Genomic DNA, 23,222 nt, shown 5'->3' on the forward strand with positions numbered 1-23,222 from the left:
GCATCACTGCATCGAAGATCGGTCAGCCAAGCTCCAGTTCAGAGCACATCGCATCAGGATTCGGGCATTGGAGATCGCTCACTCGATCGGATCGGAGATCGCCGATCGGTCACGTCGCTTGCTCGCCAATCGGAGATCGCTCGTCACTCGCCCCTTAACCTCAAGCCTCCCTGCTCCAGTGCTCCCTCAAGGTATTTCATTTTACTAACTTCTCTCTCTCTCTCTCTTCTTTAAGACTAACTTTATCTAATTCTTTTGAATTGTGATTGGCTGAAACTTTAACTTTATTAATATTTTGCCCTGTTTTTGACTTTTTGGCTTTATCTTATCCGTTGGTGTTGGTGTGTGTTGGTGTTGGTGTTGGTGTTGGTGAGATATTAATTGTCTTTTAGTGTAATGTGTATTGTGCTTTGTGATTGTGAAATTTTCTGATTGGCAACTAGCTCTTGTGATTGGGGTTATTAGGCATAAGGCTTGTCCGTTGAGTGGAGTGGGGAGTGGATGGGCACATGGGGCCGGGTGGGATATTTGAATTGGGGGGAAGTAAATGCACATGGGATATGTGCTAGTGCAACTAATAAACAATAATTTAATTAACCAATAATTAATTGGGGAAAGCAACTAATAAACAATAATTAATAATTTAATTAACAATACATTATAAAAGACAAACAACTTAAATTATTTTAGGCTAAACAACAATTAATAATTTTATAATTAATGAAACAACAATATAATAAATTATAGTTTATAAAAGACAAACAAATTAATGAAACAACTAAACAACATTAATTAATAATTTTATTAATATTTCAAATGAACTTATAGTTTATTGTTTATTCTTTTGCTACCCTGGGAAAAAATCATGGGAACTTATAGGAACACCTTGGGAAAAATTCCTGAAATCGTCACTGATCGGTAATAACTACTATATTCATTGAGGTATCAATGCCTAGGCCTAAAGGGCATTAAAGGACCATAGGCACTATTGAGCATTGAGTCATAGCACCAACTTAACAAGAGAAGTCCAAAGTTACAAACTTGTTCACGAAGAAAAGAAAAAAACATAAATGATATGCAGTAATTTCTTTCTTTCTTCTTTTTTATTTTACTTAGAGCATCCACATCAGTATGTGGAAAAAAATTTCCATTTTGCACATTTAAAACCTACTTTTTTCTATTTTACACACCTATTTTTACAAAACACCCACATTAGTTTGTCACACATTTATTCAAATAAAATATTCATTTCTTTAACAGTATCATCTCTCTCACTGACCCAACACAACCCACACACGGTCATCTCTCACAGACCCGAAACAACCTAAACAACCACACAGCCACCATCGGAACAATCGGAACCCACACAAGATCGACGGATTGGCAATGGGAAAAGGACGGGTTGGCCTACAACAGCAACGATTCCATCAAGAACAAGAGGAATTTCCATTTCCATTTCGGGTTTGGCTTCATGGTTGTTAATTTCACAAATAGAAAGGTTAGCTGAAATATCGGCTGAAATAGGAAGTGGGTTTAGGAATTTGAGGTGATTTAGGCCGAAACTGAAGGAATTGAGAATTGGGTATCCCAGAAAGACCCATAAAAACATTAAGTTTCGATGAGAAACATGAATGTATTGGGCGAGAAAATCGGTTCGGACTTAGGGAAGAACGGAATGGTTTTGAATTGCTGTTGTAAGCCAACAAATTGGTGGCATGGGTCGGCGAGAGAGTTGATCTGATGAAATGAGAGAAAGTTGATCGGTTAGAGTGAGGTGAGAAAGGAAATGAGGAAAAGAGAGTGAGGTGAGTCAGAGGCAAAGAGAGGAGAGAGAAAAAAAGAATAAAAAAATCATTTACACGTTGAATAGTAACCGTGCATATATGCACGATTACTATTCATTTACACAGCCATAGTGTATATTTGCACATTTTTGCAAAAACTGATATGGGTGTTTTTTGGGTTAGAATGTGCAAAATTGAGTATTTTTTGCATTTTACACATTTTTGCAACCACTGATGTGGTTGCTCTTAGGACCTAATTTGGGCTTAGATTTTACTTTAACTAGTTGACACCCAAATCTAGGAATGGCAACAGGTCGGGTTCGGGTCGGGTTTTTCCGTACCCGTACCCAACCCAACCCGCGGGCTAGGACCCGTGGCCCGGACCTGACCCGTTTATTAAACGGATTTTTTTACCAGGGCCCAGACCCTCCCCGTCAGGCCCCGCCCAGCCAGGTCACTTCAAGGCCCAATCTTCAGCCCCTAACGGTGGTCCAATTTGTGGCCCAATCAATTAAAAAAAACTGTTTTCTTGAGAAAAAAGAATCACAGCAGTGCAACACAAACAACAAATCCAAATGAATCTCAAATCAAATCCACCATAACCATTCAAATTTCCTATTCACAGAAACCAAATACATTTGAAATCAAACTATTCACAGAAACCAAATACATTTGAAATCAAAATCTAAAACAAGTACATGCAAGGAACATCAAATCTTAACAACAAAATCTAAATCCCCAAACCCACAGGTTAAACAAAGAGAATCTAAATTCCCAAACCCACTAATCAAATAAAGAAAAAATGGAAGAAGAACATCAAAAACCATTGCCGTAAATCACCGTGGTTGTTCGTCTTCGTCTTCATCTTCATGGGTGAGATCACAGAGGCTTTACGACAAGAATCTTAGATTTTCGTCTTCGTCTTCTTCGGCAAAGAAAGTGAGACCAAGAGGCTGAGAGCATGAGAGAGGCACGGCTGACAGTTGGTGGCTGATAGCGTGAGACATGAGAGGAGAGTGAGTGAGAGTGGGAGAGGAGAGTGAGTCAGAGTGGTGAGTTGAAGAGAAAGAGATGAGAAGCGGCTGAAGTCTGAAGAGATTGTGAGGGTAAGGTATTTTAGGGTTTTATCAATATATATATATATATATATATAAGAGGGTAATTTAGTAACTATACACATATATTTAACCGGGTTGGGCCGAGTCCGGGTTTGGGCTGGGTTTTTGTAAAAACTTGGACCGGACCCGGACCCGCTTCGGGTTTTTTTTTTTAAAACCCAAACCCGACCCTATTTTTAATCAGACCGGGTAAAACTCGGCCCATTAGGGTTGGACCGGGCCAGGTACCCGCGGGTCGAGTAGAAATTGTCATCCCTACCCGAATCTACGTAATTCTCTTTGTTCTTCATAAAATTTAAAATTCTTAATGAATTGAGGGTGAAATCAATTCATTTTCTAGAGAAGAGAGAGTTTTTGTTAAGAAACATACATTCTTACACTTAAAAATGTCCTGGAGATGGTCACACACACATTTTATTTTAACAAGCACGCACTCATGCACACACATAAGTATGGTATATTTATTCCGGAGAGCACAAAGAAATTCATCTAATCATGATTTGGAACTTGTTGAATCATTTCGTGGATACCAGTATCTGTTGAAAAGCCAAAGTGAATCAGATTCCACTGCATATCCATCTTGATTACAGTTCCAACTAAAGTAGGCATGTGTTCTATTCTTTATGTCTAAACGCCATGACCATAGCTAGCCTCATGGAAAACTGAGTATGATGGTTATGGCTTGGTCCAACTACATTAAAAAGATGACATATATGTTACTTATTTTCCTTACAATATGTAAGGGATGAAGGATTCAAATCCAATTCCTCACTATTGGAAGATTTGAATAATATATTAATATTACTAAGCTATAAGGTTCTTGGCAATGATATTATATAATTGGACCATTTATTATAGTTTCTAAACTTAAATTGTGTAAAATCCTTCACGATTACCTCCATCGCCAATGGTGATGTATACTAGCGCAGATGGATCATACACGAGTGCAAAGACCATTTGTGATGTTGTATTTTATGTTTGATACTCATTCCTATGATACATATAACTTGGTTGTCAAGTAACACTAGCATAAAGAAAACCATTGAGCTAAATTGAGAATGGTAAAAAAAATATTAAAAGTTTGCAATGCATTGGGATTTTGGAAAACCAATGATGATAGTCATATTTCAAATACTCAAATAGAAGTGTATAGAGTACTTACAGATCGTTCATAGGCATGGACATGACCAGCAAATACTACATCAACTTTGTACTGTACGAATGCTTTCTCATATACTACTCTCATGGTTTCTCCTTCCATATAATGATCAGCGTTACTGTTGTACCATGATGGATGCATTATAACATGATAGGCCAAGAATGTATTGACCCTTGTGATGAATTAACCAATTAATTAGTCAAGTTAATTAATTAATTCAATTTGCATGCAATAAGCATGGTAGCACAAACAAATCACCAAATAACTAAATGCAGCAGAAATTAAATTGACATGATGATTTGTTTACAAATGGGGAAAACCTACACGGCAAAAACCTCACTGGGTGATTTTAAGGTCACTACTCTAAAAAATTTACTATTATCACAACAAGCAGTTACAAGTAAAAAAATCTCAGTACTTTATACCAACCTACAGTTGAAGCCTTACCCCAATACCCAATTGGACTTGTTCTATAGTAACAATCTTTTCTTTTCAATGCATGGCTCTTAGTTCGTGACTAACTAATTCAATGCACAGATCCCAGTACGCGACTTACTCACCAACTTGAGAAAGATGTTGGCTGCAAAGTTCTTCAATTCATCACATGATGAAGATCACGAAATTCCTTAGTTACAAAACCATACGGTGTACAAACACAGCAGCTTCTTCAAGAGAAAGATGAACTAGGGCAAATTCTATCTCCGATCACAATTTGCATGAACACAACTTTGCTTCACACTCACGCAACCTTTAACGGCCCTTAAAATAATCCTTATATATGTTTAGGGTTGTGAGAAAAGAAAGCCCAAACATATACTCACGAATTGGATGAAAATCAGAGTTGAAAATCTATTTTTCATAAACCTCGATAGATAGCTTATCTATCGAGAAGTTGTCAAGCATCGGGCTTCAGTAGCTTTTTAAACCTCAATAGATACTCGATGTTAAGCTTTAAAATCCAACACTTCTTCACTTGTTTCTTGGATAGACTTGCATAGTTTTAACACTTAATCTTGAAACCTTATTCCTTGAAACATTAAACATATCCTAGATCTACCCAATTACAAGTAAAGTGCGTTTTGTCAAAAGATTAGTCAATTCTATATTGACATATGTTCCTAACATTAAATCACATATGTTCTAACAATCTCCCTCTTTGGCAATCCATGACAAAACCACAACAAACAAATGAACATATGAGAGAAGTCATAAATCACTCAACTTTTACTCAATTGTTGAATACAATAAAATCTATCATAACACAAACTCTTGAAAAATTTTGCAAGAAGAGAGTTTATGGCAAGAAGAATTTGACAACCTGTATTTCTGAAACACTTTAAACAAAACTCATCACAGCATCTTAATGTGAAACAGAAATAACAGATAGCATACAATATATAAGAATCATGTGCATAAAGAGAGAAAAGAAACAACACATGTAAAGATAGGTGAATAACATACATCAACATATATAAACTCAAATATAAGTACAATGTATGTCAAATAGTCAAAGACCAATATACATGAGGTAAATGTAAAAGAAAGAAAAGAAAATACATAAAAAACCTCACTACATCCCTCATAGACACTCCCCCTATCACAAAAATCTCCTATGCTAACCCTCCCCTTATGTATATGACTACTCTCATATCAAAACTACTTCCCTTTTTTGTCACGAGTAACAAAGGGTAAGTACATCAAGTAAATATCTTCTCTGTTAGGTTCTAAAGTGTAGGACTTTATGTATTTAGAACTCTAATTTGTATTGTTGACAAACCATGATCAAAACAATGTGTTTAGAAGTGTTTAAAGCTAGCTCAAAGTTGTATGTCAATGTAAAGTTGGAATCGAGTGTAAAGCAGAAAGCACTGTGGCTTTTGGCCTGGCTCGATCGATCAAAGCTTAGGCTCGACCGATCGAACGTCGGGCAGATTGCTTTTCTGCAGAATTTTCCAACTCAGCCCTAATTGTTTTAAAACATTTTTTGGGGTTTCTTATTTGTCCTAAGTATAAAAGGCAAACCCTAGCCACGTTTTAGTGTTGCTCATATTGCGGTTTGTGTAAATCTCTTGTGAGATCTAGAGGAGCTTTCCTTTACACAAACTTAGGGTTTTCAAGGAGGAGATATTCTTTACACCTTGATGATCAAAATAGTTGCTGCCATTAAAGCTTAAAGAATACACAAGCGGGGGTGCTTGTAGCTGGTGGGAATCCAAGAAAAAAGGAGTCCGTGGATTCGGAGCTTGCACGTGGTCGTGTCAGTAAGTTCTACTGGTTGGTAGCATTAGGAAGTCAAGCGGGGGTGCTTGTAAGTCCTTTTGTATGAACTTCGATTCTTTCTGATAGTGGATTTAAGTTTACCTTGAGAATAGCTAGGTCAAATCCTCCCCAGGTTTTTACCGGTTTGGTTTCCTGGGTGATCATATCGTGTGTTATTTATTTTCCGCTGCTTTGCATGATTTGATCTTTATTATTGTGATAACCTAGACTTGTTTAATTGGACTAAGTAACAACTTTGCTAATTACCTAGGTTTAATCAATTGTTTAAGGGGTCTAAAAATTGTCATTCTCATCACTGGGTGAGCTAGCACCATCATCCTCATCAGCATCATCACTGCTGGAGCCATCATCACTCTCATCCTCGGAAGTCGGTGGAGATGGAGAAGAAGCAACAGTGAAACCACCCATGACAGCCTATCGTCATGCGATATGACCAATACGGGTGTTCACCTGACACAACTCATCATTAAGTGTGTTAAAGTGAGCATCCATGCGCACAAGCTGTGCCACGAAGGCCTCAAGAGTCACTCGACTCGCAAAAGACGAAGGAGCGGAGGTGGATGGAGCGATAGAAGCTGGAGGAGTCACCGTCTCTGTTCGGGGCCATCTCGGTTGAACGGTAGCAGCATCTATGGCATTCATAACCATGAAATAAGGAGACTTAGGAAAGAAGACAGAAAAATGGTGAAGGATCTGCGTGATAGCCGAAGGAAAAATGAGCTTATCACGGGTCGCCGTATTCTTATAGACATTTATAAAGGATAGAATGAAGTGAGAAGGGAAGTCGATAGAAATATTCTCTAAGAGGGATAACAAAAATCGAGCACGAGGCTCTGTAATAGAGTTATAGTGAGAAAAAGGATGAAGAATGAATGTCATCACCATGTTAAGGAATTTCAAACTTTTTGCAAAACCTGAGCAAGGGGTGTTTTAACGGTCACCCCAAGATGAAGGTGTCTCACAAAAGAGAGACGAGAGTTTGTCTTTGGACACAGTCCCCAAATGATTGCAGCTTGGGTAGTCAAGATGCACTACCCTAGGAACGTGTAGTACCTCAGATACAATATCCAGAATAACTACTATCCGCGTGCCTCAAACGTGAGAGAAAAAATGAGGTACAAAGGTATCGAATCCGTGCATATTGGAGTAAAACTCCTGTATGATCATGGAGGGACAGGTGACCAGGATGTCACACAGTGACCTCCAACCCCGACTGTAGATGACAATGGGAAGGTCAGTATCGAAAAAATTCGATAGGATGACTTGGCATTCCAAATGAATGCCTCGTTGAGAAAAGTTTTCCGAAAAGTCCTTTCGGGCTTTATCATCACGGAACCGTAAATGAGAAGGAGTAGGGTAAGAAGAAGAAGTGGATGCCCCAGAACGTAGAGGGTTCTAGGACGGAGTGGATTTGCATTTAGGTGTCATAGAGCAGACTAACGCAAGAAAGAGAGAAAGGGAAAGAGAGAAAGACACGCAAAAAAGCACCAAACAACATCAATATATAAGAATATAAAGACTTGAAGGTACGTATGCATGAAAATGCATGAACATGTGACATGCAAACTTAAAAACATCATAGGCTCAGCCCAATCCAAACCTACCAGCACACAACAAATTAACATAGTAATCACACATTTAAAATGCATGAAAATATAGTTAAAATGCAAGTGTGATGCAATGCATGATGATTCAAAAACATTTTCACAAAAACCAACCCAAAAATTTTGTGAAAAACCCTAAATTTTCAACAAAAACCCGAAAGTTAGGTAAAAAATGTGAAATGCATGATGAATGAATGAAAAAGAGATATACCAGAAGCATAAAAAGCACTCTAAGACTGAAGAACACTTAGGTTGGAGGATTGGAGTGTGAGAGAGAGGTTTGGGAAGATGAAAAGACGAAAACTATCGAGAGAGATCGTGGAGAAATGAAGAAAAATTGCGCAGATCCTTTATATAGAAAAGCCATAAAGCTTGATGGATCGAGAGGTGTCGAGCTTTAAAACGAGTGAATTATCTGTCGAAGAGCTATCCAAGATTTGTCGAGAGGTGTCCACAGCTAGATAATCTCGATGGATCGAGAAGCTATCGAGAATCTATTAAGCATCCAGAAAGTTTCTCGATGGATCAAGCAGCTATCGAAGGAGCTATTGAGAATGCGATAAAAAACAGCTGAAGGGGCTCGATAAATAGCCTAGCTGTTGAGAGGTGTCTAGCAACTATCGAAATTGCTTAAAAACATTTTTTCAAGAACAGAAAAACACAGATTTGAATGCAATCAAGCATGTTATACAACCAAGGATCCAAACAACATTTTAAGCTCTCAAAATCATCTCTCAACAAGAAAAATACCAAGCCCATAGATCCAAAACACACACACACACAACAAGTCTAACCAATTTTATATTTCAAAAACAAGTTAAGACAGTTTAGTAAGCATACATTAACACATGTTTTCCTTGTGATGGCCAAATCACATTGTACCTGCACATGTATCAAAAGTAGCAAATAATATTACGTGTTGTGTGTGAAAACTATCGCAAGATTGAATAAGTGTCTGCATGTTATGACGATTTGAGATATGAGAAAATCATTTTGACTCACACACAATCATAACTATTCGATGGGGACTATCACCTTCGAGGTACATCCTATAACTCTCACATCTCCTAGAATACACGCTTGCAATCATATACAAAGCATTTTGATTCTTTTGTTTTTTATTTTTCTTTGCATATTTTTCTTTTAAGTAAACCATGCATGGGCATATAAGAGATAGAAAAGAAATACCCAATGATGTTAAGCATTTGACATTCTACTTTTGCTATACTGAAGCATACAAATATCATTTCATAATTGGCGGGCAACAATGATGAGATGGTTATTTATGCCTTTCTCTTAGGATTTTCTAGTCCTTCCCATCAAAAAGAGCGATACGAGTGTTAAGCACAAAAGATTACTTAATCTTACTCATCACAAATATGAGCCACAAAACTCACTTGCTTAGTTGTGTATAGAGATGCTCATCTAAACTACAAAAGATACAAAGTTTAGAAAACTTTGTTTTAATAGCCATCCAAGGTACACAAGTACCAATGTACACAAACACACACTGTTTTTGTATTTTTCTAATTTTTCTAATATTTCTTTTTTTTTTTTACGAAAAAAAAAAAAACAAAATTGAAAAATAAACACACAAAACTGAAAAATAAACAAACAAAAACATGTTAAACAAAACAATGCATAAAACTAGACTAACTCAAAACAAGAAAGCAAAACACACAAGTAATGCAAAAACAAAAACAAGAAGGGGAGAGAGAGAAAAAGTGATAGAATCACTTGGAGCCTTTTTCCTTCCACACATTGGAAGAACCTTTTTGTTTAGCAAACCCCTGATTTAGCAGTGAGGGGGAAGAATTGAAACCGTTCAAGTTTGAAAGAAACATGAGGGCTTTGAGAAGATCTCTAAGAGGAGCAAAGGAGGATGGAAACTGATTTTGGTTTCCCGATGAAATCATATTTTTGCTCTGTTGAGTGGCTAATCACTTGTAGCAATTTGGTTGAGTATGTCTAGCTGTTCCACAGTGATGACAAAGATGCTGCTTCTTCTGTTTAGGCTTTTGAGTGTTTCCCTTCTTAGCCCTAGGGTTTTTGATCTCTTTCTTATCCTGCTTAGGAGGTGCTCCTAAGATAGATTTACTCTTGTCTATGTTCTCACTAGCTAACACATTTTGCACATCATTGTTTTCAGATTCAACATTATTACTAGGAGGAACAAAAACAGTAGTACTAGCAGAAGCAATACTAGGAGAAGAGAAATCATATCCTAAACCAGTTCGATCAGAAGCAGATTTCTGAAGACTGAGCATTCATCAAGCTTTACACTTGAAGTCCTTTGCAACTGGGCTCTGACTTGGAACAGTTCTACCTCAAGCTTCTTAGTCTTCTTAGCCAAGAAATTATTCTCAAATCTTAGTACTCCAATGGTCTGATTGGCTTCATCAAACTTTATGGAAATTTCTTCTCGTTCAAGCTCCACTTCACTAAGCTTCTTGATGGCCAACCTATACAGTTTCTCATGCTTTTCTGAGACCTTGTATAGCTTTGCATAGGTTGTGTGGATGTCATCTTGTTCATCCATCTTTTCAAACTTAAACTCCACCAATTCCTTTTCTTCATCCACATCTTCAACAATCCTTTCAGTAGGATTTACAATGGCAGTGAAGGCATTTAGGATTCCATCATCCTCATTGTCAGAATCATCTTCAGGCTCTGTGTCGCTCAAGGTAGCAGCAAGTGCCTTGCTTTTCCCAATGGTCTTGAGATACGTAGGGCACTCTTGTTTCATGTGTTCGAAACCTTGACATCCAAAGCATTTTGATCCTGAGGGAACAGTGTACTGACCGCCATCCTTAGCATCCTTCTTTCCTTTGTCCTGGTTCTTGAACTGAGACGAGCTGGACTGCTTGCGATCTTTGTCAAATCCTTTATCATTGACATTCTTCATAAACTTTTTGAATTGTCGGGTGATATAGGATTTCATCTTAGAATCTTCATCGTCTGAAGACTCATCAGTATCACTGCTCTTGGCCTTTAATGCCATGCTCTTGCTCTTACTTGATTTCCCTATCCTTGTCAAACCCAACTCATAGGTCTGCAGATTACCAACCAGCTTTGTCAAAGGAATTTTGTCAAGATCCTTCGATTCCTCGATTGCAGTGATCTTGGCATGAAATCTCTTTAGTAGAGATCTAAGCACTTTTCTAACAATTTTGGGTTTGGGAATGGTTTCCCCAAGATTAAAAGCTGAGTTCACTATGTCCTTGAGCTTGGCATAGAACTCATCGAATGACTCATCCTCCTCCATCTTAATCTCTTCAAAACTCGTGGTAAGCCTCTGAAGTTTCGAACAGGGCCGGCTCAATGAATTTGGGGGCCCTAGGTGAAAGCTTTAAATGTGGCATTTTATTATATTTAATTATAAATTCATATATTTTTTTCAATTAAAATTTATTTTACTTGCTTTTTGAGTAGCAAAATTACTAATTAAATTTTTGCATTCAAGTTCAGCTAACATTTCCTTTTCAATTGATAAAATGGCTAATCCACTTAATCTTTCTTGTGACATAGTTGATCTTAAATAGTATTTTATTAATTTTAATTTTGAAAAACTTCTTTCTACGGAAGCAACTGTAACTAGTATAGTTAGTAATATTCTAAAAGCAATACATGCATTTGGAAAAGATTCTAGCCTCTTTATATAATTTAGTACATTAATTGAAGAGTTTTCATTTATTTGCAAAACTTCTTTTAAAAATTTTAGTTTTGAAAATAAATCTAAGCCATCAATATCAGAATAAGTTTCATGTGTGAGAAAACATTCAAGATTAAGACAATTTTTTTTCAAACTATCCTCATCTAGCGATTTTAGTTTTTCAAAATTAAATAAAAAACCAAAAATATTTTCATATATTTGAAATTGTTCAAACCTACTTTCAATTGAAGAAATAGCTTGATCTACTATATATAAAAAATAATTAATTCTAAAATATTCTTCAGCGGATTGTGTTGTCTCATCATTGACATTCTCATCAAACTGTTTCTTCCTACGAATTATATGTTTTTCACGAAATATAGGCTCTATTTCCATTTTGGTTGCAATTTCTTTAGATGAATTCATAGCAGATGTCAATCCATCTTCTCTATATTTTTTTAAAAAAGACATGAGACCTTTTAATTGATCTATAGCAACATCAATATGCATGTCTTTCGATTGTAAATTTTTACTAACAGAGTTAACAGTAAATAATATGTCATACCAAATAGTCATAGCTAGCAAAAACTCAAAACTTTCAATCTCATATGTTGCTAAACAATCAGCTTCACTTTTTGTTTTGGGATGTTCACTTGTTTTTGTCAATTGTAACAAAGCATCTCTTATTTCTAGAACTTGAAATTTTATTGCTTTCACACTTTCAATTCGACTTTCCCAACGTGTTTGTGACAATGGCTTAAAAGTTAAACCTGTCACATTATCTTGTAAAATTTTCCATCGCTTTGTGGAAGAAGAAAATAGTGTGTATATACATTGTACTACTCCAAAAAAAGATATAGCTTTAGGACAAGAATTAGCCATATCACATAGGATAAGGTTGAGATTATGACAACCACATGGTGTGTAAAATGCTTTAAGATTTATATCAAGATTTCTTTTTTGTACCCCTTGTTTTTTCCCTTTCATATTAGACCCATTATCATATCCTTGTCCACGTACATCATTAATATCAAGTTCAAGATTTTTTATTGCATTTATAATTTCATTGAAAAGACCTTTTCTAGAAGTATTATCTACCTTTAAAAATTCCACAAAATGTTCATCTATTTTTATCGGGCTTATTGAAATATCCACACATCTAAGTATGAGAGTCATTTGTTCTTGATGACTTACATCGGGGGTACAATAAAGTATAATTGAAAAGTATTTTCCTTCTTTAATCTTTTTTATAATTTTTCTTTTAATTTCATTTGCTAATAATTGTATCACTTCATTTTGTATATTATGTCCAAGTTAATGATTATGGATTGCACCATGTTGAATACGTCGAACATGTTCTTGCATTACTAGATCAAATTCTGCAATCATTTCAATTATACTTAAAAAATTTCTGTTATTTTCTTGATAGATCTTTTCATTTTTTTTCCTTTGAATGCCAAATTATTTTTACCAAGATTTTTTATCACCACTATTATTCTTAATAACACTTTTTTCCAATGATCTTTCTCTTTCTTAATTTGTTCTTGGACATTTTTATCAATTGTTTTATTCTTCAATAATCTTAGTTCTAAATCAATCCAAGTATTCATATTTGTAATATGCTCATTGGTTGTTTCATGATTTTTAAGAATAGAACTAATATTTTTCCAATCCTTTGTTCCTCCATTAGCAAGTTGATTTGTATTAGATGTTGAATTAAACAACTTGCAACAAAAACAAAATACTTTATCTAGGTCTTTCGAATACACTAACCATTTTCTATCATATTTCTCCCCATTTGGTAATTTTCAAATATAATGTGTAGTAGAAAAATGTCTAGAGTTCTTATCTATAGGAAAGTTTAGATCATCAACTCTTATTGGACCATTTTCTACTAACAAATCTCTTAATTTTATATCAATAGTTTTCCATTGACTTGGATCAAAAATATTTGTAGGAATATAATTAGGTTGATCATTAATATTTTCACTCTCCTCTAAATTATTTTGAGCTTCATTATCAAGAATGGTGACATTACATGTTTGAACATTATCATGACCACCTTTGTTATTATCATTTTGTTGTATATTTTCATTATCTTCTAACTCTTTTTGATGAATTTCTTGTTCATTTATGAAACCTTCACTCAAATTTTCTGCAAGATTTTGCTTTTTACTAGTAATAAATTTGTCCATAGCTCCTTTTTGAGATTCAATTAGTTATTCTTTTTGTCTTTTTTTTTTTTTAGTTTTTCATATCCAGATAGATATTTTCTAGTAGACATTTGTAATTAAGAAATATTTATGAATAAATGAAACACAGTCTATAATAAAAAAAAAATTAACTAGAATAATATAAATTTAATGTATAAACCAATAGAACCTGGTTTATCAAAAGCACAATTGCAGCTTTACTTAATATGATCACTTTACACTTTAAACCTACACAAAAAAAATATATATATTAATATAAATACAAAGTAAATTATTCTAAATTTATAATTTTGTTATTAATACTCTTTTTTGTGTAGCAGTAAACCTTTTTTTTTTAGCAAAATGTGTAGGAAGCAACTTTATTGGATCCACTAACACTAAGACCAGCCCACTAGCAAAATCTGTAGGACTCAACTTGATCCACTAAGACTAAGACCAGCCCACTATCCCTCCATGGCTCCATCCCTTTAAATATGATTTCTTAAAAAAAACAAAACAAAACGTGTAAGACTAGAACTTAGAATCAATACTTTAACTCTTTAAGTGGGTCTATTCGGACCATTCCATTTCCATAGCCTTCTAGAGAAATCTAAAGAAATCAAAATTTAAGAGAACAAACAAAAAAGAGTTAAGAGTACAAGTGTACAACTAAACTAAAGTTCAGCCAAAAAGAAGAATAAAAACCTAACAGCAATGAGCAAACTCCTCTTCAAAAAAAAAAAAAAAAAAAAGAACCTTCAGTGAGTGAGTGTTTTTTTCTTTCTTTTTTTTACCTTTTCTTATTTGTCTCTTCTTTTTGCCTTTTGTAATCTTTTCTTCTGCAAGCAAAAGATTTGGTGATGGCCTAAAGGGATTTGCCTTCATGTCAATTTGTCATTTCAACTTTTTTCTCTGTGAGAAACGGGCCTCTGTGAGAGAAACAAGCCTTCATGGCCTGATGGGATTTGGTGATGGCCGTCTGTAATCCTTTTTTTTTTTTTTTTTTTTTTTTTTTTTTTTTTTTTTTTTATAGAGATGAGAAAGTAATATTATATAATATATTATTACTATTTGGGAGCCTCTTATCAGTGGGGGCCTTAGGCCACCGCCTAAATGGCCTATAGCTTCAACCGGCCCTGGTTTCGAATCCTTGACAGCCTTGGTTCCTTCATAGGTTGTTTGGAAGATAGTCCATGCCTCCTTTGCAATTTCAGTAGGGGATATCTTTTTGAACTTCTCATTCGTGACTGCACTGAATAAAGCATTCAATGTCCTGCTGTTGAAGTTAGCTGTCTTGATCTTAGCATCATCCCTGTCGGCCGGCGCTTCCATAGGCTTGGTCCAGCCTATCTCCACAGCTTGTCACACCTTTTCATCTAATGACTGTAAGAAAGCTCTCATGTGTACTTTCTAATATGCATAGTTAGTGTCATCAAATAAATGAGGTATAATAAGAGACTGTCCTCTATCCATGACAAACAGGGGTCAATGGATCACACAGCAAAGATTAAAACCTAAACAAAGTGTGTCTGCTCTGATACCACTTGATAGATCAATAATGTATTGACCCCTTGTGATGAATTAACTAATTAATTAGCCAAGTTAATTAATTAATTCAATTTGCATGCAATAAGCATGGTAGCACAAACAAATCACCAAATAACTAAATGCAGAAAAAATTAAATTGACACGGTGATTTGTTTACAAATGGGAAAAACCTACACGGTAAAAACCCCACCAAGTGATTTTAAGGTCACCATTCCCGAGAATTCACTATTATCACAACAAGCGGTTACAATTAAAGGAATCTCAGTACCTTATACCAACCTACAGTTGAACCCTTACCCCAATACCCAATTGGACTTGTTCTGTAGTGACAATCTCTTATTTTCATTACACAGCTCCCAGTACGTGACTAACCAATTCGATGCACGGATCCCAGTACTCGACTTACTCACCAACTTTAGAAAGATGTTGGCTGCAAAGTTATTCAGTTCATCACACGATGAAGATCACGAAACTCCTTGGTTACAAAACCCTACGATGTACAAACACAGCAACTTCTTCAAAAGAAAGATGAACTAGGGTAAATTCTATCTCTGGTCACAATTTGCATGAACACAACTTTGCTTCACACTCGCGCAACCTTTGACAACCCTTAAAATAATCCTTATATATGTTTAGGGTTGTAGAGAAGAAAGCCCAAACATATACTCACAGATTGGATGAAAATCAGAGTTGAAAATCTATTTTTCATACACCTTGATAGATAGCTTATCTATCCAGAAGCTGTCGAGTATCGGGCTTCAACAGTTTTTTAAACCTCAATAGATACTAGCTGTCAAGCTAGCTATCAAGCTTTAAAATCTAGCACTTCTTCACTTGTTTCTTGGACAAACTTGCATAGTTTTAACACTTAATCTTGAAACCTTGTTCCTTGAAACCTTGTTCCTTGAAACATTAAACACATCCTAGATCTACCCAATTACAAATAAAGTACGTTCTGTCAAAGGATTGACCAATTCTATATTGACATATGTTCCTAACATTAAATCACATATGTCCTAACATAACAATCAACCATGGTGTCTTACATCTATTAACTTTTGGTATCTCACTATTGAACCTACTGTACTAAGGAATGGAGTAACCTTCAAAAAGGAAAAGGAGATAGAAAATACAAATAACATTATATGATATCATATTCGAAGTCAATTGTGAAAGCATTATTAGAATTTTTTACAAACAATCTATGACCAAGTCAAGAGGCGTCTTAATTAACATGCATATGGGACACTGTACCCAGGAAATAAAATCTTAATCGTAAATGAACTCTTTCAATTTTCAGTGAAATGGAGATGATCATATTCCAAGTTCTTATGATTTATAATACATTCCATAATTCTTATAAGACATCTGAACCACAATATTTTTTCATACTGCAAGTTTAAACATATACCCTGCTCCATTTAGAGACATATGTGTAGTATAAATGCCATGTTAACAACAAGAAGCAAGGAAAAATGTGCCCTTAGCATATGCTGAATACGTAGAAAATACTAATTTAAGACTAATGGTCCATTTGGATTGGGGGGGAGTAGAGTAGAGTAGAGTAGATTTAGCCTAAAAATTAGCTTATTTTTAGCCAACTCTACTCTACTCCCCTCCACTCCCCCTCCTTCTCCCCTCCATCCAAACGGGCCATAAGCTCTGGCAATTGCCATATAACTTTTGTTGAACACGAATACTTACCAAACCCGGAATATGCATCCATGACTATGACATATGCTGGACCTCTCTTGAATGAGTAACAATAGGGAGCAGTATTGCCTGATGCACAATAAGGAGTAGGGAACCGATTTGTGAAGGGCTTGAAAGGTATATTTTCACCCTACAGCAGCAAATATACAACTCTTTAGTGAAAAGTTCACTTCATCAATAACCTTCAAAGGTTTGGCTAATGTATACAATCAAATGGAAGAACATATGGGTTAGAAATTATGAACAATGGAGTTAAGATGTAAATGAACTAAAAATATTAGCGTAATGTCTTAAAGTTAAGGATTATTATCCATGTTCATTTGGCAGTCCATAGGAAGGTTTATTTTTACTTTCTTGCTTATTATAAGTGAGGGTGGGAGATTCGAACTATGTTCTCCTATGAAGATAACTGGGTAATACCACTGAACCATAAGTCTCTTGAAGGTTTACTTAATTAGCTTTCCCATGATACCGAACCCATATGCTTTATTGGATTTTCAAAGAGAGTCAAATTTTTTTTTCACAATTGTTGAAGTGGCATGTTATCATTGATATAATATTAGACAGTTTTAAAAATCGAACCAAACAGGTTGATCCGACCGGTTCAACCGAGAACCGGCCTTCAATCTAGTCCGGTTATGGTAAAAAATCGAAAATGGGCTTAAAACTGGTAAATAGTAAAAACCAGCCAGTTTAACCTGAGAACCGAAAACCGGCATGGTCGAACCGGTTAATGACTGGTTGGGGGTTTTTTTACTTTTCCACTAAAACTACATCGTTTTGGTCCTCAATAAAGTCCTAAAAACTAACCCTAAGCCTAATCACTCTCTCATCTCAGTCTCACGATCATCATGCCTCACTCTCTCACTCACCTCAAGCTCTCAAGTCTTAAGAGTCAAGACTCTCAACTTAACTCAAGCTCTCTCTGCGTCACGGCCCTCACTCTGTTTTCTGCACGCACCTCTCTCTGCCTCACGCACAACGGTACGCAGCCATGCACCTCTCGATTGGGGATTTCTTTTTTCTTTTTTCCTTCTTGGTTGGTCTCGCCCTCGCCCTTTGAGCTCTGCTCTCTACTTCTCGGCATCTGGGTTTTGGGTTTTCTAATTGGGTAATCAGGTAATGTTCTTTTCTTTTTATTTTGATTTTCATTTTCTAGATTCTTTTTTTTTTCCATTTCTCTTGGCTTTATCAAGTAATAATTAATATTATTTTCTTTTTTATGATTTTGATTTTGATTTTGATCATTTTCTCTCTCTCTTTTTTTTTTTTTTTCCCCATTTCTCTCGGCTTCATCTCAGATTCCAATTCATGTTCTTGGCTTCATCTTAGGTTCTCCTTCCGTGACTTCATTGGTAAGTGATAACTTCAATTATTAGTTTACAATAACATTTTAGTTTATTTGTGGTTTTGTGTATGTTGTGGATTTGATTTACAGAGCATTATTGTTTTTGAAATATAGTTTACAGAGTATTATACTATTGATTGTGTATGTTGTGTTGATGAATTTATTTGTTGATACAATGGTTGCTGCTAGTCTGAAATTGTTGAGTGAAATGGAGTCCGCCTCTGTACCATCTAATGAACATGCTTCTACAATCGGGTCTAATGCTAATTCTTCATCTGTGATAGCGAAATGTGATCCTGTATGGAATCATGTAACTGAAGAGTTGAAAGACGAAAAAAGTAGTTATAGATGTATACATTGTGGGAAAAGTTATAAAGGAGGGGGCATCAATAAAATGAAAAGACATCTAGCTAGAATTAAAGGTGATGTGGCTGCATGTATGGGTGTACCTTATGATGTTAGGTTTCAAATGGTTGAGAATTTGAAGGAAATTTCAAGGACAAGAAGAGACTATGGGAGCCTTATGTTAATCTTATCAAGGATCGTTGGCATAATCAATTCTATAGAGATATTCATGCTGCTGCTTATTGGTTGAATCCTACATTCCAATATGACTCATCCACTCTTAATAAAAGGCTAGAGACACAATCTGCTGTGACAGATGTTATTGAATCAAAAGTTTCAGTTGGTCAATTGAAGTTGGTGGAGGAATTAAGGCTATTTTGAGAGCGTGAACAAACTTTTGGAACCCAACTTGCTCAAGAATTAGCCAAGACATCTCAGCCGGGTAAGATATTGTTTACTCTAGCTAATAATAAAATGAAAATATGTTTTAAAGATCATAGCTCTTTTTTATATTTTTGGGATAAGTATAGTTATGTTTATTGATTCATTGTATCTTTGTTTTGTGTTGTATATGGAACTTAGATGAGTGGTGGAAGTTATTTGGATATTGTGCTCCAACCTTACAAAAGTTTGCAATTCGGATCCTTAGCCAAACAGCTGCCTCTTCGGGATGTGAGTGGAATTGGAGTGTTTTTGAACAAGTACATACCAAAAGAAGAAATAGATTGGAGCATCAACGACTTAATGATCTTGTGTTTGTTCATTATAACTACCGATTGAAAGAAAGGTATATATTATATAATCTCTTTGTTTCAATGTTTTTGTGAGGAAATATGAGTGATTCACTGATTTGGTCAAGTGGGTTCTTTGTGATTGTGAAATATAAGTGATTTGGTTACTAATTATTCATTATGTTCATCTTATGATATAAAGTCAAAAGGAAGAAGTTCAATTTTGATCCTATTGATTATGCAAGTACCGATAAAACTAAATTTTGGGTAGTGAAAGATGAGGAACCTCCATTTCTAGATTATGAGGAGATAAAGAATGCATTATATGAAGAGGGAGCCTATCCAATTGAAGAAGGGTCTTCTAGCCATGTACAAAGAGGTTAGCTTATAACAATTCTTTGCCTAGTTGCATATTTTAATTAGACTATTTATGATTTATAAGAAATGATTATTAGAATCTTTATTTTATTTATTGTTCTTTGATTTTGGAGTTTGTATAGATATGGACAATGAAGTGATTGAGGATGATGATGACATCAATTTGGAATCATTTGGTGATGAAGATAATGCTCCTCCTGGATTTAGAGATAAAAATCATCCTATTCATGTTGAAGATGAAGAAGATGAGGATGAGGATGATTATAATGATGCTAGTGGTGGAGCATTTGGTTCACATGATGATATTGATTTCAATTTTCTTCATAACAAATGAGGCTTGGGTCTTAAAACTTAGTACTTGTTTGTTTGAAACTTTAAAACTTATTTGCCATTTGGATGTAATAAACTTATTTGTTATTTGCCATTTGGATGTAAATGTAATGACTAATGAACTTATTTATTTGGTTTTGTTGAAAGTTTATTATGTTAAGAATGATTGTTTTGTAATGTTATTATGTTAAATTCTTTAAAAAGATGCTATGTACTTTTGTACTTGTATTTTTTTTAAAGGAAACATATTTATTACTATTGGTTTGTTAGTTTTAGTATATTAAAAAATTATTAATTATTTATATAATTTAAATAAACAATAATTAAATTATTTATGACGTCACCGGTTTGACCATCGGTTGGACCCTGGTCCAACCATAAAACCAGTAATTAGCTCTTTTTCCGGTTCTTTCACCGTACCGGTTTTTAAAACCATATTATTAGAGGTGGACTTATGTGAAAGACTAATATTATAAGACACTTATAAATTGGGGGAGCCAATCAACTTCATGATTCCCTACACACCACATCCAAGGCTGATAAGCAGCACTTCTCTCAACAAACCTGCTCCATGTATCCCATCTTACATTGTCATGTAAAGGGTAGGTATCTGCATAAGAGAGGTCTCCCGGGTACAACACCGCTTTTGGCTTGTGGGTCATTTTGATAATGAGTGAGCGTTGTATTTGAATTATAAGTTTGACCAATATCCCCTGCAAAAATTGTTCATTACAGGTATAAATGAACAATTACTAGTTAGCCCAAAAGTGCAAAACTTTTTGTTCAATTAGTTAAAAATTACTAGGTAGCTAAGTAACACACCCTTAGTACAAGCCCCTTTCCAAGCAAAATACATCCACATAGACTGTTCACACATGAAGGGCATGTGCTAAGAATTGATTATGGCCAAGGAGCTAGGAATTGAGAATCAGATGCTTAGGTAGTTGTTAACAGTCTCTGGCACTTGTACTATTAAACGCTAATAGACTAATTCAGAGTATTGTGGTATTAAAAAATACTAGACTATTTCTCAAGCTTTCCAAGAATTTAGACTCGGGTACAGCTCCCTTGTCAAGAGGGGGGTGTAGACAGATAGAAGATTTTGTAGTCCACTATTACTCTCCTATGAATATATCTTTTGCTTTAGCTTTGGATAACTCTGAGGTAAGGCCATGTGCAAGGAAGAGTGCTTTGAATACATGTGAAATTGTGAAATAATTAAAATATGCTATTGTCTGTTCTTTGATAAGAAATAGGTAAATATGAAAAAATGTTACTGCACAGGATCCACCACCTAGGCTAGCACACTCATACTAAGAAAACAAGTGCTTGTATGCTGCCTATTTATTACTACAAGATAGCTAATTTTAGTTTTAAGTATTATTTTCATGGAAATTTCTGTCATAGTTCATTTAATCACAACCAGGCTACAGCCTACATGAGAAAAGCATAACAGGAATGGTGTCTGCTTAGCAAAATGTTCACATGCCTTTTTTTTCCCGATATATTTTAAGTCAAGAAGAAGGGATTTGAACTCTGGATTGAAAACACCAAAAATGCCTTCAATTAATGCGAACTAGAATGCTTACCTATGAGGCCAAATGTGTATGGTACATCAGGGCCAGGTTTAGGAGGAGTTTCAAACCAGAATTTCCTCTTAAAACGCCCACTTCCAAGTTCATAGTAATATTTAGTATCAAACTGTTAAAACAAGAATAGTTAGATTTAGAAAAAGAATATCTCATAACCCCACCTATATAGCTACAAACCATGCCTAAACAAAGACAGCACAAAAAGGCAATAGCTCCAATACAAAACAACAATAATGTATTTAAAAATTTTCAGTTTCTTTCACTTTCACCTCGAAGTGTTGCTGATGTTGGCGTGATGAATGAAGCCAGAAGTATAATTATAGTATGTGTATCTACCATTTTTGCCTTCAACCTTATGCTTTTTCTTAAAATTTTCACACTAATATGTCACTTTATTTGGACCCGGTGCATGTGGAGTTATCCATGTCACAATCACTGCCGTTCCTACATAGTCTCCTTGTGTTATGTGAACCTAAATGCAAAGCATTCACATATTGAGTCAGACAATCAAAAAACGATAGAAGAGAAGAAAATGCCAACTTGAAACCACCCCATTATTTCTATCAAAATGCAAAACAACTGTCAATGTTATTCAAAGGTTTGCTTCATTTTGGAGGAGTTTATTTTCATCTTAAAAGAGAATGTACAACTTTTTAAAGTATCACATTTTTCAAAATACAAATATACTTTTATACAATAAATAAACAAAATAAGTTCATCCAAACTCCCACAAAATAAATACAACTATACTTTCAAGGTACAGCTCTTGAAGTATGCCACGCGTCTTAACTTTCTTTTTATTTAGACTTTGATTATTTTATAAGGAAAATAATGGATATATGAGTGTACTGTAGATAGTAACGTATAGAATGAATAATACATATTGAGCCATAGGATTTTTATTTAGGAACTGACCTGTTGAGGCGAATTATGGCCCGGAGGAACATAAAGGGTAGGATTATCAACAGGAATGTCCATATTGGGATCAGCTGACCTCACAAAAGTGCTTGTTTTTCCTCCATTACAAAGCATTGCTGCATTCAAAATTAAACTCAAAACAACACCAACAGCTACTAAAGTAGAAGAAGAAGACAATCCCACCATCCCACCCATCTCAACCATATGATGAGGACATGGCAAAATGGATTAGAATTTTATGACCCGACCCGACCCAATCCGAAAAATACCTGACACAAACCCAATTTTTTTGACCTAAAGCAAAAACGAGTTGACCGGTGACCTGATTCATGTTTTTTGTGGGTCAACCTGACCCGACCCAAACCCGAAACATTTTTTAAAACTTTTTTTTTTTGGTAAAAAAAATTAATAAAATTAAGACAATATTGATTTAATTGTTTGTTGTGAGGTTTAAGGAAACAATTGAGACATTTACATAAACGCATGCAAATTAATTGAGAGATGAATGGTTGAGAATTTTGTAATGAGTA

General features: G+C 35.1%; 1 pseudogene; it reads right to left on the reverse strand.

Annotated features, from left to right (window-relative positions):
* Nucleotides 1-3,395: 3,395 nt before the first annotated feature.
* LOC126705829 (purple acid phosphatase 10-like) lies at nucleotides 3,396-22,878 on the reverse strand (annotated as a pseudogene).
* Nucleotides 22,879-23,222: the final 344 nt, after the last annotated feature.

This window comes from Quercus robur, chromosome 11, assembly GCF_932294415.1.
Source record: "Quercus robur chromosome 11, dhQueRobu3.1, whole genome shotgun sequence".
NCBI classification, from domain to species: domain Eukaryota; kingdom Viridiplantae; phylum Streptophyta; class Magnoliopsida; order Fagales; family Fagaceae; genus Quercus; species Quercus robur.